The 12,104-nt window shown below is 56.1% G+C and overlaps 1 protein-coding gene across 1 annotated transcript in view; it reads right to left on the bottom strand.

Moving 5' to 3' along the window:
• LRP1 (LDL receptor related protein 1) overlaps window positions 1-12,104 on the bottom strand; it is a 176,487-nt gene that overhangs the window by 148,993 nt on the left and 15,390 nt on the right. The window lies entirely within an intron of this gene.

The raw sequence follows: 12,104 nt of genomic DNA, 5'->3' as shown, positions 1-12,104 counted from the left end.
TCGAGGGTGAGCGATCAGAGCGCTGAGCTGGCGGTGCCATTGGGAGGGAATCTGGTTACGGGGAGCGGTTGGGTGTGGATGCGAAATTACTCCGGCCTGGACGGACGCTGATAAAGCAAACAGCTTAAAGGCCTGGAAGGAGGCCAGGGCCACCGGGGCAATTCGTTATTCCACTCAGTCTGGCTGGCTTGCAAAGAAGGGTTTGTCTACCCGGGGAAACTGACCGGAATAGTGAGGGCCCCCCAGCTCCTGGGTGCACACTGGACTCCGCTTTTGTTCCAGAATCACCAGCGTGCTCAGAATAATTCGCCCGGAAAAGCATCGTCCCACGGGAAAGCTCCCCCCAGCCCAGCCCCAAGTTACTCAATGGATCCACTTTGCCGGTGCCCTACACACTCCACAGCGCTCGACGGGAAAGATGCTCAAGACCCAGCACCGGGGCCAAACCGTCAGACAAGCGGAGTTCCCACAGAGCAAGGCAAACAAAGGGCCAGATGTCCAGGGAGCGAATCTGGCAGCTCCCATTGTGACTGTCCGGGCCAGTGGTCGGCTTATGCTGGCACCTAAAGCATGCAGCTGGGACTTCGCTGTCTTTGCATTTGAGGCAGCGGGTCTGGTGGGTGGAGCACTGGACTGGGGCTCAGGAGAACTGGATGACAGCAGGCCAGTCACATCCCCGCCTCAGTCTCCCTCTTTTGCAAATGGAGAGAGAGCTCCTGACCTCCTTTGCCACGCGCCAGAGAAGAGCTGGGTATAGAGACTCCTAGAATAACGTCACTTTCACGGAGACGAACTTAGAACCCAGCGTGGGACGTGCCCCAATATCTAGACCGAGCGACGTGTTATGTAGCAAGATGCAAACGAATGTTAGCTTCCACCAGGGAAAAAATGGTAACGTCACTAAGCGTAGCAACAGCCCATCCTCCCTCTCCTCCCCCGAATCACATCCTATTCCTTTCACCCCAGTCAGCGAAGGATTAGATCTAAGTGAGGAGCAAACCACAGCAACAAAACGTGCAACAGGCCCGTGAGGATTTCAATGCTGCCTCTGCAGTCCCAGGTAGCAGGCGGCCGCGTTAGGCAGGTGGCACCTTGAGCTCGGCCTGGTTCATTTAAGACCCCGTGTGGCCGACAGGAGTTGGGGGATCTGAGCTGAACCAGCCTTTCAGACCCTTCTAAGCGCTTCCCGCGGTCCCCAGCCCCGGCCGGAAATTCAGTCACTGGGAAGGACGACAGGGGACGAGGCTGGAGCCACAAAAACGTTAAATACGGGGCCCCGGGTTCGTTTGGTTTTGAAAAAGAAAACGCCGTGCGTTCTCCAGCGGCAGGCGGAAAGCAAAGGGACAGGCTGCGGGGTGATTCACCCGGACGTCTTCGGGGGCTCTATGGTACCCCTTTCAGTGAGGCGGGCGGCTACAGTCATGTGACGCTGGCACATACATGGGGTGTGTGTGTGCGCATACACATACAAATAGTACATACGTGTGTACATCCATCTGTGCACACACACTATGCATGTCCCCAGTGTGACAAAACTATAGCAGCCCATCTCTGTGCTTGGATACAAGAGAATATGGGTGCACACACACACACACACACACACTACACATACATGGGAAATGTGCCAGTTGCCTGAGGCTAGCTGTATTGCAGCAGAGACTACAACCCCAACTGGGATCAGATTCGGCGCTGTACGTACACACACAGCAAGAGACAGTCCCTCCTGCAAAAGACCTGACGAGCTAACTAGAAGTCTCACACACAAGGACGCCAGGGGAAACCGAGGCACAGCGTGGGGAAGTGACTTGCCCAAGGACACGCAGGAAGTCAGTGGCAGAGGCATGTCTCCTGAATCTATTCACACCCACCTGCTCAGTTGGCATCTAAGTCTCCCCATCAGAAATCAAAGGGGCGCAACCCTCCTATCTGCTCGCCGCTGGACCTTAGATCGGGTGGGGAGGGGAGCGCTGATGGCTCGCGGCCAGCAGCAGTGGGATCTCTTTGCAAGTTGCTCAGTTTCAGATTTTCTTACCCTGCGGTTGCAGGCTCCATTTGAGGGCACTGCAGCGTTCCGGCCAGGCACCCCCGCCCCACGCCCACGTGCCTCTGTAGGACCCGTCCTCTTCTTCACCCGGGGAACTTCCCTCCCTCTTTGAAAAGCCAAGGAAACAGGCTTGTTTTCTGCATTCCCTCTGCATCTGCCCTGGCCAGAACATCCACTGCCCGTGCCCCCACACACACGCCAGCCGCTGACCTCTCTCAAGGCCTTCTGCTTCTGTTCAAGGGGAACACTGGCTCAGGAGTTCCCGCACCACGAACACAGGCATTGCCAGGCTGAATCAGAGCCATGATCCGGCTGGGCCCATGTCCCCTCTCCAACCTCCATTCGCCTGGGAGGAAGCCGCAAGGAGCCCTCGATTAGGCACACGTGGATAAGCTGCCACCACACCAGGTCTCCTTCTAATTCCTTTTAACTCGATACTGGCTTAAACCCTCCAGCCTAAGGTTGAAAAGCCCTTCCCAAATTTACCTTAGTGCCAACCAGAGGCGACCCGGGGGGGGGGTCACTCCCCCACTCTCAGATTTCTGCCTTCCATTTAGCACCAGCTTCTACCCAGAGGCGACCCGGGGGGGGGTGGTCACTCCCCCACTCTCAGATTTCTGCCTTCCATTTAGCACCAGCTTCTACCCAATTTGCAAACCTCTGTTCTAGATCCAGAGGTGACATGTGGGGCTGTCACGTGCCCCCCCCCAAAAAAAATCTTGCAATTGGACCCCCCCATATCAACAGTGATGCATCGCTTCTGGCACCAACTAGAACAACTCCAGATGTTCTTGTATCCATGGAAACATCCAATCCCGTTCTGCATATTGAGTGTGTTAAAAACCTCTCCAGCACCTTTCACCACCTGCCACTCCAACGGGGGGGCGAAGGGTGGGGGTATTATAGAGAGCTTCCCTGAATGCGGCCAACTTTGGGGGGGGGAGGCCACGCAAGCAAATACAAAAACAACAAAAACCTGGGAGAAGGGATTCTGGCAAAGGAAACCAAGGGAAAACTCGGAAGTCCAAAGACCTCCCAGGTCCACGCATGGCGCTTTTATGGAGCTCGGCCCGTTGGCTGCACATCAGGGCACTTGGAAATCTGGCCCCAGGTGATTTGTCCAAGGTTACCCCAGGAATCGGTGGCAGAGCTAGGAACTGACCCCACGCCCTCTCGCCCCAGTACGGCGCCGTAACCACCAGCCTGGCCTTCCTTGAGGACCCACAGCCCGTGGAAAAAGGAGGTTTGGGGTTTTTTAAAAAGGTTCCTGGTAGGTGGGGAGGGGCATTACAACTCATCTCGTGCAGCCCCGGGGAGGGTGGATGGGCATGTCACCAAACACAAAGCAAAGCTTAAGGCTCCGTGAGCAAAGCCGGGTGCTGGACAGACTCACTATTGGCCCGGGCCATTCCGACAGACAAGGGGAGGGAGAGGAAACTGAGGCACGGCGTAGGGAAGTGACTCGCCCAAGGTCACCAGCGGAGCTGGGACTGGAACCCAGGCGTCCTGACTCCCCGCCAGTCCCCTACGCGCTGGACTGGCAGCAGGTAGAACGAACCCTCCCTCGCCTGCACGCGTGTGAAATATCCCCCTCCAAGGCCTGCGTCTAACCATCTCCAAAGCAAACAGCGAGCAAGGCTGGAGCCAACAGCCCGGGGCACGAGATGCTGCCATGGAATTGACAGAGCGATGCGTTGTCCTCGGAGTATCATTCTACTTGCTGCTCTCCCCGGGATCCACCCCCCACGCCGCCCTGCCACCAAGGCCTAACGCTGATCTCCCGGCCAGCCCCTTCGAGCACACCTTCATCCTTTGCACCGTACAAACGCCTCGGGGAGAGTCCAGAGGGACAGAGCGACTGCCCGGCACGAGGAGCAGACCCGGGACACGTGGAACTCCCAGCCAGCCGGGGCCTGGAGCGCTTGCCGTCGTGACCGAGTCCGCCATCGAGGCTGGGATCCTGACGCATCGGGCGCTGCAGTATCACCCCGGCACAACAGGGCCCCCATCTCTGTGCTGCCGTTAGCTAATCAATAGTGCTGCAAAGTTCCTGAATCCAGCCCTCTCACAGGGCCGTGTGTGTGTTTGATCTGCATTCCGCTAACCTGGATTCGGGCCACTAATTCCATGGGAGAGCGTCCACACCTGGGTTTAAAGCGGTTTAGACGATCCACTTCAAACTCACACCGTCAGTTAAATCTGGATTCAATTTGGAGCATCCCCATGTAATTCCATGTCCCAGAGCCCCGGCACAATACCGGGGCACGTTGTATCAGCTGCACCAATGGCAGAGTCACCCCACAGCAACTCCAAAGCCAGCCCCAGGCAGCCCGACGCGCAGAGCAAGGTGCAGAGGTCAGGGGAAGGGACAACGCGCACTGCAGACCAAACTCTGATGGACTCAAACCTTCCTGTTTGCACCTCAGCCTGCAGAGGGCAAAGGCTGGCTGGTCTTGCGGCTAAGACATCAGCCTGGGATCTGGGCTATATACCTGCCATGGTCTTCCTCTTCTCTGGGCCTCAGTTTCCCAGCTGTCCGTCACTGTAGAGTTAGCCCGGGAGATTGGCACCCAGGTGTGCGCTGCCGTGCTACACAGCCCTGCCCGAGTTACCGTGGCCTCACTCGTCCTGCTAGAACTTCAGGGGAGGGGGAACATCCCACGGGGCTGAGCCGCTCTGGGATCCTTTCCCAGCGGAGGGCAGGGCAGTTTGCCCGTCCTCCTGGGCACACGGGGGCAGGGGAGGGGGGAACGGGACGGGACCGTGGGGAGAACTGGAGCGATTTAGCCTGGGCCCTTCTGCAAAGTGGACAGGGCACCAGCCCTGTGAAAGCAGCACCCGAGCTCTAACCCACCAGCTAGCCCTGGTAGAAAGCACTGGGCAAGCTGCTGTTGGGTGTGGACCAGAGGACGGGTAAGAGCCTGGGCTAACCCTCCACTCAAGACACCCTAAGAAGGGAGACAATCTCCTATTCTCCCACTCTTTGCTGGTTCAGCCTGTAAGGCCTTTGGGGCAGGGACCGTCTCTCCCCAGATGGCTGGGCACGGCCCAGACCAAACGGAGCCTCTAGGCGCGACCGTCATGAAACGGGGCAGGACCGCGTACATCCCCCCGCCGCCCACTGCACCCCGGGGAGGGCACTGCAGCCCTGCGGGGCAAGAAGTGCAACAGGCTGCAGTGAGAAAGCCACCCACCCACGCCGCCTAGGAGCAGCGGCAGCCAGCCAGCCCCTAAACCCGGAGGAGAGGCGGCGAGATAGTCCGGGTCGTTTTCCCAGGGAAACGTCCCCTCTTCTAAATGCACTGGAAGTTCTGCAGCTCCGGCCGCCTCCCCCGCTCCCCGCCAGAGGAAGGAGGCTGGGGGGGGAGAAGGGAAAGAAACCTCTCCAGGCTTCTGAACAAGTGTCTCATTTACAAACTACATAACCTCAGAGGCTCATTCTCCGAAGCCAAGTCACCGTCTTCCCCCCACGCCCGTCTGGCAGCGGCCAAGGTGCCACAAGGAAGCCGGGAACTGTCTGATTAATCAAACGCTCACAGGGGTGTCTGCGAGACCCAGACGGACCAAAACAACCCCTCAAAGTCGCCGAGCCTCGCTGGTGCGACCTCGCCCAGCTGAGAGCCACGGACCCGGGTCCTTTCCAGCCACACGGCAAACAGCGGCAGAAAGACACGCGGCTCCTCAGTGCACGGCTCTGCCTCCCCACCCTCACCGGTGCAGTCCCGGGCTCAGAGAGTAATTTGCAAAAAAGGGAACACAATGCGGCAGGCGGTCATTCTGCTCCGCTGCCCGAGCTGCTCAGCGGTGCAAAACGCTTCTCCTACCAGGAAGGCTGGTGCCGAAGCCAAGTCTTGGGGTCTCTCCCCCCTTCCGCAGCGTCTACGCCGCACAAGGGTAGGATTTTGCTGCCCCCGGGTCATTTTTCCAGCCTTGATTTTCTGTTGCGTTTGGCAATTTTTAAAGGCACTTCACCAAGGTCCAGAAGGGCCCTGAAGAGATCCAGGCCTTTGCACCTGACACATGTGGGTTCCCTTCCTCAGTATCTGAACAAAGGCTGAAATACGTTGGGATCGGCCCAGAGGGGGAGTGAAATTGACACTGTGCCAGAACGCCCACCCCATCCGCACAGCGCAGTGCTGACCTGGGGGTAGCTGTCCCCTGGATTAGGTCTTCCCTGCAATCCAAGGCCAGGGTTCAAACTCAGGTTCAAGCCAAACCCCGTTCTGTCTACACACAAATCGGGCTAACCCGGGGCTCAGATCCAGAGTCCAGCTGGGACCCAAAGTTCAAGCCCTATTGCTCGCCAGTGTAGACACAGCCCCACTGGACTCGTACTCAGGGAGTCCGCCAAACCCATCCCACAATCCCACAGGCCAACTTCCTTTGTCCTCTGGACGGCCGAGGTTTCCCACACTGCACCAGGAACAAAGGGCTAAAGCAGCTGCATTGTGGACGGACACTAGGGAGTGGGATACAGGCGGCTGGACTCGGGCCCACACAACGCAGTGAAGATGCTGGAACCCCAGGCTGGGACCCACGGTCAACAATTCCTAACAAAACCAGTGTAGACGCTCAAGCCCTCAAACCCAGGGCCTGCTAACTCGAGTTCTACTAACCCGGGGCTCGTGCTGCAGTGTAGACGGACCCAGGGACTCCTCCCTCCTTGATCTCTCTTCCGAGCCTCATCTAAAGTCTTTGGGGCCTGACACTGCCTCTCCTCTCCCTGCAGCGCCCGGCACGACGGGACCCAACCTCGCTGGGGGCCTGAGCAGCGCTACAGTAGGAGTTCTCCTTGCACACCAAGCAGGCGTCAAATGGCCAAGACTTTTGGTCCACCACCAGCCTAGCTTGGATCAAAGCCAGTGGGTCAGAGGCGAAAGCTCCATATCCTATTTCCAGGAACTCCTAGGCCCTCCGAGTCTCTCTGCAACGCGTGTCCATCGGCTGCTGCTCCACTGGGCTACCCCTGTCCCCTCCCAGGCTATTTAAACAGTTACCATTTGCAGCCGGTTCCCATGCAGCAGAATCCATCGGAGACCAGCATCTCCTGCCAGTTTAAAAAGCACAATCAAAACAAGCAGCTTTATTCCACGAGGGTGAAGCAGACACAAAAGTTCGTCCTTTCATGTTCTGCTCTGACAACCCCATTTTAAAAAGTCAAACAAAAAAAAAAACACATACAACCCTTTGGCAGGACGAAACAGCCCATCTGTTTGTAACTGGTCGAAATGATTAAAGAGGAATCTGGTAGAGTTATGTCTGGTCTGGAACACAAAAGTCAGACATTACCCTACCAGTCTTGGCACTCGCACCAGCGCACTTCTACCGCCTGTCTGAAAGAGCCAGGGTTGTTCCAGGTACTTGGTTCCCAGACGGGGAGGGGGTTCTTCGCCTGTTTCGGTGGAGGGGGTTTTAGCAGACGAAACGCAGAACTGAAAGAGCCTGAAACCACACGGATGTTGGGACAGAGGCAAGGGAACAGTCTGTGGCAGTGACAGCATCAGAACAGCTGCAGAATAAAAAGCGAAGAGTTTGGACTCTCAGGCCAGTCTTCTGCTTCCTGGATCTGTGCTGAGAAAACATGCCGGCGCTGAAAGGAGACGCTTGAGGGAATCCATCGGGAACGGCCCGGCTGGTCTCCAAAAACACACAAGGCCACTCCGCTCCACACCCTGAAACGTGGTTTGATTGCAGCAGAGATCAAACCTAGATCAGTGCCCCACTGCGCCGGGCGGTGCACAGATACAGAGCGGGGGACAGCCCCCGTCTAAGACAACCTAGAGTCTAGCCCAGGGTCGGCAACCTTTCAGAAGTGGGGTGCTGAGTCTTCGTTTATTCACTCTGAGTTAGGGTTTCGCGTGCCAGTCGTACATTTTAACGTTTTTAGAAGGTCCCTTTCTATAAGTCTATATTATATAACTAAACTATTGTTGTCTGTAAAGGAAATAAGGTTTTTAAAATGTTTAAGAAGCTTCATTTAAAATTGTACTAAAATGCAGAGCCCCCCCGGACCGGCGGCCAGGACCCCGGGCAGTGTGAGTGCCACTGAAAATCAGCACGTGGTTGCCTACCTCCGCTCTAGACAGACAGGACAGGCAAAGGAAGGAGTATTCTCCCCAATTTACAGAGGGGAAACTGAGTTGCCGAGAGATTTCTTTTTCTTAAAAGGGAAAAAGTTTTCTAAAGTGCACAAGTAACTTTGGTGCCTAAGTATCATTTTCAAAAGAGACTTGAGAACCTAAATCACATAGGTCCTATGGAAAATCTTCCCCTATGTGACTTGCTTGAAGTTTGTAGCAAGGGCTGGAATTGACTCACATCTCCCAAGGCCATTGCCGTAACAGCAAAGGCAGCCTTCCTTCCCAAGGGCCATGCAACCAGGGGGTGCTCCCGGCTGGGGGGACAACGGGGAGGAGAGAAAGCTCAACGGGCCCCAACTCCCCTTCCCCAACGAGAACGGGCTCGAGGCAGGAATCGCTGGGCGCATTTTTGCCCTATGTTATACATCACCATGTATCTGAGCTCTTCTGTCTTTACTATTCATATACCCATGCCCTCTGGGGAGGCAGGGCAGCGCTCTTATCCCCATCGAACAGATGGTGGACTGTTGCACGGAAAGACTAAAGAACTTGCCCAAGGTCATACAGGAAATCAGTAGCAGAGTGGGGAATTGAATCCGGGTCTCCCATGTCTTGGGCTGGTGCTCTACCCACTACTCCATCCTTCCTAATATAGGAGGGCAGATTACTTGACACTTATGCCCTTCAAACACCCAGGAATCTATTCAATGTTAAGACTGATTCAAAGAAAACCAGGTTCAGACAACTAGGAAGGATCGCAGTGGCTGCAATGGGAAAACCTATTGGTTACCCGCCGCTTTCCTGCCCTGCCTGGGATGGGAAGCCATTCACACCTGGCGCATCCGGCGGCCGGCAATTTAGGAAGTATTAAAAATTGACCACTTCCTTTTCCAAACAATAACGAAGCCCTGAAACAAAAGGTAGGCAGGGGGGGAAGGAGACGGGGAGTACTTCACTGCCGTGCCTTTGCTCTGGGCACCTCTCCCAAAGGCGGTGTTTATATTCCCAGGAGGAAAAGATAAAGGAGCGAGGGAGACCACGTCCAGCACTGACAAGAACCAGGAAACGTGCAGGTCAAGCTAAACCCGTGACTGGGGCGTGCGCTACACGTGCAGGATTACAAAGTAGCAAAGGACTTCTCCACTGCAATTAAACTCGCAGCCGGCCCGTGTCAGCGACCCACCCTTCCACCGACGCCCTGGGGCAAGTCACTTAAGGGTCCGTCCGCCTGCACCACCAAAACCAATAAATAACCCGGCAGGAGCGAATCTCAGCGCCTCAGGTCTCCAGCCTTGGCCTTGCGCTCCAACGCTAAAAATAGCCCTGGAGAGGCAATGCTCAGCCCCTTTGCCAGCGTTCGCAGCCCGAGCGGGAATGTCAACACGGCTATTCCTAGCGCCCTCACAAGCGCCCAAGTCTGCAGACGCGGCCGCCGAGACTTTGCTGCCCCCAGATTTTGGTTTGGTTTGGTTTTTCGGAGCAGGAGCCTTCATCCCATTCCAGCGTGATTTACATCGGGCTTCAGGGCTCTCTTGTTCCAGTTACAGATCCGCGCGTGACGTACCCCACCCTGTAAACTGACCTCCTGAAACCAGCGAAGAACTCTGCTGAGAAGCACGTCAGAGTTCCTCGCTGCAAACCCGGGAATGCTAATAACAAAGTAAACGGACATCTACAGATAGAAACAGCACCGGTTTTGCACACCTTGGCATACCTGTAGCTAGAGTTTAGCCGGATCATCTTATGTGATACAGCATGGCCAGAGGGCAGCAGGAGAGAGTTAGAAGGGAGCCTTATTCCCTGTAGAGGGAAGAAAGTTTGCTATAGATTAATTAGAGCACCTGAAGCCAATTAGAGCACCTGAAGCCAGTCACCTGATAAACCCCCTACTTCAATCAGACAGGGGAAGGTGTTGGAGCAGAGAACAGTTTGAAGGAGTAAAAACAGAGTGGATTGGAGTTGGAGCAGAGAGCACTTTGGAGGGAAGCAGAGGAAAGTTTGGAGCAGTGCTGCAGTGGGCTAAGAAGACCAAGACCCTAGGTAAAGGGGTACCTGGCTTGTGCAGAGGGAGGGCAGGAAGCCCCCACAAGCTGAAAGGCCAGAGAGGGAAGTAGGCCAGGGGAAGGAACCGCTAGTTCAAGTGGTTTACCGCTATCCCTAGGGCCCCTGGGCTGGGACCCGGAGTAAAGGGCGAGCCCGGGTCTCTCCCGCTCCACTCCCCTCCTCTAGGACACTAATGGGGCAGTTAATATTCCAGTTCAGGGGCAAGAAATGGTGCCCTGAACCCCAGTCTCCCCCCCCCCGACCCCGCAAGAAGAGAAAGTGCGAGACCCATCATAGTAATGTTGGCAATTTGCCACACTTACTATTCACAAAGTTGGGTTGACTTATGTGCAGGGGGGTTACAGTATCCGAATCACATTCCTTAGGGGCAGGGGTGACAAAGAGAGCTCAATCCGGGTGAGTATGTGAAAATCAGCCAGAAATGTAACAAGCCCCAGCTGTGCCCGCCCGGGGCGACCCTACACCTCGGATTCCCGGAAAACAGGAGAGATCATTCCATAATTGCTCTATTCCGTACCCAGCCCACAATCGGAAGACGGGATGCTGGGTAAGATGGACCATGCTCTGACCCAGTGCGGCCGTGCTTGTGTCTACCCTGAATCTAAACCCGGGCTCTGACTCAGGTCTGAGCCCCTGTCCTGGCCACTCCGAAATCAGTCTGACTCGGGGGTCAGCGAGCCCTCAGGAGCCGGCTCTCTGCTGGGGGATGGCCCGGTGACCTGGGTCCAAGCCTTGGCCTTCTGCAGTGTGGACGCAGCTCAAACCACGGACCCGAGTCAGAATGTCTGCGCAGCACAGTGTGGACGTGTCGGTGAGAAACGCAAGGGCCGTGTGGACGCTGAGAGCCCAGGCAAGACCCGGGCACAGCATGCAGTGTAGACACAAACGCTTAGTCTCACTGTGCTTTCGTTCCCCGTCTGTCCAACGGCAATAACCGAACAGCCCTGCCTTACAAGGGGGGGGCCAGACGAAATCCAGTGAAGCTGTGAGGCCCTGGAAGTACCCAAGATCGACAGATGGTTACCACTGTGCGCCGGTACTAGGTGTCTGCCTTGCAATTCTACCCACAGGCCTTAATCGCTGTGCTGGGTGCGGCGCACAGGCCATGCCACGCCCTGACCCGCATGCAATCCCAGCGCAGGGCCGAACACACCAGCACTCGGAAGGAGCACGAGGTCCCGGCGAGAGGTTTACTTGGTAGGTGTCTTACAACAGCACCTAGGAGTCCCAGACCGGGCCCCCATCGCTGCACAAACACAGACCCTCCAATCTCAGCGTCCAGCCCCGGGGAAGCATCAGGGCAGTTCTAGGCAGCCGAGGTCTGCAGGAGCTCATCAGCTCCCCTCAGTCCCTGCCACCAAACAAGCATCTCCCCGGGCACAGCATTTGATGAGTCGGCAACTCAAATTCCACAGCCCAGTGCCCGGCTCACGATCAACCCAACAATCAATAAAACCGCCCTGCCTTTGCAAAGCAAGGGAAGGCATTCCTGGAAGGGAAAGTTTAAACTCTCATGTAGAGCAGCGGTTCTCAACCTGGGGTACGCAGAGGCCTTCCAAGGAGGACATCAACTCATCTAGATCAAGGGGTGACAAGCAGGGCAACTGGCCAGGGTCCCAAGCCGTGGGGGGCGCCCCGCAAAGCTTCCGGGGTACAGCAGGCTGGAAAGGTTGAGAACCCCGGACGTTGAGGATTATAAATACAACCCGACTTTTTTGTATGTGATGGTTTAACCTTAACCTGCCCTGATTGATGCCTCTTCAAATCATTTGAGGTCAAGATTTTCGAAAAGCGAGCAGCGATTTGGGGTGCCCAAAACTGGGGACCTGAGAGCAGCGCGTCAGCCAGCACCCAGCGTTTGCTCTTGGGGAAAGGTCTCGAGCTGAACACAGCAAAAAAAAAAAAAAACCAACAGA

The sequence above is a fragment of the Malaclemys terrapin genome, chromosome 23 (genome assembly GCF_027887155.1).
Source record: "Malaclemys terrapin pileata isolate rMalTer1 chromosome 23, rMalTer1.hap1, whole genome shotgun sequence".
Taxonomy (NCBI): domain Eukaryota; kingdom Metazoa; phylum Chordata; order Testudines; family Emydidae; genus Malaclemys; species Malaclemys terrapin.
Note: the sequence above shows the minus strand (reverse complement) of the source record. Positions and strands in the feature narration are given on the sequence as shown.